General features: G+C 43.4%; 1 long non-coding RNA gene across 1 annotated transcript; it reads right to left on the minus strand.

Moving 5' to 3' along the window:
- Window positions 1-1,124: 1,124 nt before the first annotated feature.
- LOC144216824 (uncharacterized) lies at window positions 1,125-2,488 on the minus strand. Its single transcript, XR_013330768.1, has 2 exons — window positions 2,350-2,488; window positions 1,125-1,400 (listed from the first exon to the last, which is right to left on the minus strand). It is a non-coding gene; the product is annotated as an uncharacterized LOC144216824 (long non-coding RNA).
- Between the last annotated feature and the right edge of the window lie 253 nt (window positions 2,489-2,741).

Below are 2,741 nucleotides of genomic sequence, written 5' to 3' on the forward strand. Positions count from 1 at the left end.
CATCCATCTATACCTACAGGAAGCTAAATGTTCATACTAATGTCTCCAGTTCTAATCCATTGCCACACAGTTTGTAGACTTTGCAACTGTGAAGAAATATAAAGCCAACTTGATTTCCCCCTCTCTACAAAATTCACATTTCCTAACAATTTAGCTTATCTTTGAAATTTAGCAAATTCACCAGGCCATGTATTAGAATTCCTCATTATCACTGGACCCTGACTCCACGAGAGGGACAGATGTGTTTAGGGGGCAAGCCCAGGAAGCCACCTTCTCTATGACCCCCAGCTGAGCCCCGTGGTGATGGTTGCAATCCTGGGACAAGGAGTCCTTGACTTGGGCCTTTCCTACTGCCCAGCCAAGAAAAAACCTTAGGGCAAGAAATTCCAAGTAAGGAATCTCTAATTCTTTCAACGTCATTCGATTTTAAAATTTATGTTTAAATAAATAAATAAATAAATAAAATTTATGTTTAAATTTGTGCAAAGGAAAAGTCACTATCCGTGGTGTACATTTCCATGACCTTTGACAAATGGATAGAGATGCGTACTTATGACCACAGTCATAAGAGGGAACAGTTTACGTGCCGCCCAGATGCTGTCCTGTTGCCCTTTGTAGTCAATACCCCCCAACCTTTGTAACCACTGACCTAATCTTCATCCCTACAGTTTTCTCATCTCCAAAATGTCATGTAAGTGAAATTTTATAATATGCAGTCTTTTGGGTGCGGTTTATGTCACTTGGCAAAAATACTTTGAGATCCCTCCATGTTACTGCATAAAATAACTTGCTTTTTTTTTTTTAAGTCTCTTTTTTTATTTTGAGAGAGAGAGCACAAGCAGGGGAGGAATGGTAGGGTGAGGGGGAGAGAGGGAGAGAATCTCAAGCAGGCTCCACACTGTCAGCACAAAGCCCGATGTAGGGTTCAAACCCATAAGCTGTGAGATCATGACCTGAGCCAAAGTCGGATGTTCAAACGACTGAGCCACCCAAGTGCCCTGTAAAATCACTTACTTTTAATATTGCTATCCAGGTACTACATCAGCATAGCTTAGATTTTTGCACTAGTGATTCCCTTGAATGTCTGTATTAGTTTCCCGTGGCTACGTAACAAATTAACACAATTTTGGGGACTTAAAACAACACTGATTTATTAATACAGAGTTTCCAAGGGTCTGGAGTCCAGACACATCTTGACTAAGTCTTCTGTTGCGAGGCTCACGAGGCTGCAAACAACATCTCAGCTGCTCTCTCCTCTGAGGCTTATGAACTTCCCGAAAGCTCACTGGTTCTTGGCAGAATTCAGTTCCTTGCAGCTAGCTATCAGATTGGCGTCCTTGCCCTGTCAACAAGTTGACTGTAGGGCAGTGAAACTGATTTCAGATTACTGACTTCCAGAACTGTAAAGAAAGAAAGTGGTCTGTTATAAGTTACTAAGTTTGCAGTAACTTGTTAGAGCAGCAATGAAAAATGAATAAATACGTTGCACATTAGAAGTAAAGCAAATGTTTGACAATAAACTATTTGTAAAAAAAAAAAAAAGTAAAGCAAATGTTCATAGGATATGTTAAAATAGAATAGAGATTCTCACACTCTTTTAACACTCTTTTAATTGCCAACTCTTGGTAAGAAAAACATTTGCAGGACGGCTGGGTGGCTCAGTCAGTTAAGTGTCCATCTTTGGCTCAGGTCATGATCTCTTGGTTTGTGGGTTCGAGCCCACATTGACATCAGTGCTGACAGCTTAGAGCCTGGAGCCTGCTTGGGATCCTCTCTCTCCCTCTCTCTCTCTGCCCCTNTTCTTAGTAGCTCATGGTTGGTGGCACTGCCATTAAGGACCTCAACAGATAACAGTGCAAAGTTTTCCTCTGAAACTCTGAGTTCTCTACTTCAGTGGTTCTCAACTGAGGGTGATTTTGCAGCCCAGCATACATTAGGCAATGTCTGGAGACATTTTTTGTTGTTACAACTGGGACACAGGCTACTTACCCGCACCAAAGAGGCTGGAGATACTATGGCTAATGATTCTACACGGCAAAGGACAGTCAGCGCAACACTGAATTATCCAGCCCTGAATGTCAGCAGCGCCAAGGTGGAGAAACCAAGTTCTAGCAAGTTCTATCTGTGTCTTCTCTTGGTCGGCTGTGTCCAAACTGACTCTGTCCATCTCTCTGGCTTCCCCAGGTTTGTCCTCCCTTACTATGTCCTGTGGACCACAATGACGCGTTTCCTACCTAGCATTAAACTGACAAGCTTGTGGGAACTAGGTTTGTGTTTTAGTCCATTGAGGCTGCTGTAACAAATACCACAGACTGGATGGCTTATAAACAACAGAAATTTATTTCTCACAGTTCTGGAGGCTGGAGGTCCAGGATCAGGGTGCCGGCATGGGCAAGTGAGAGCCCCTCTTCTGGGTCACAGACTTCTTGTGGCTTCCCATGGTGGGAGAGGCTAGCAAGCTCTCTGGGGTCTCTCATATGAAGGCACTGATCCCATTCATGAAGGTTCTACCCTTGTGACCTCATCACCTCTTCTCATGACATCACCATGGGGACTAGATTTCAACATATGAATTTCGGAAGGACACAGACATTCAGACCACAGCAGCTTGTGACAGGTGACAGCTGCATTTTTAAAAAGTTTATTAATGAATCTGAGGGGCGCCTGGGTGGCTCAGTCGGTTGAACATCCAACTCTTCATTTCGGTTCAAGGTCGTGATCCCAGGGTCATGGGTTCTAGC

Source organism: Crocuta crocuta, unplaced genomic scaffold (genome assembly GCF_008692635.1).
Source record: "Crocuta crocuta isolate KB4526 unplaced genomic scaffold, BGI_CrCroc_1.0 scaffold218, whole genome shotgun sequence".
Lineage (NCBI taxonomy): Eukaryota > Metazoa > Chordata > Mammalia > Carnivora > Hyaenidae > Crocuta > Crocuta crocuta.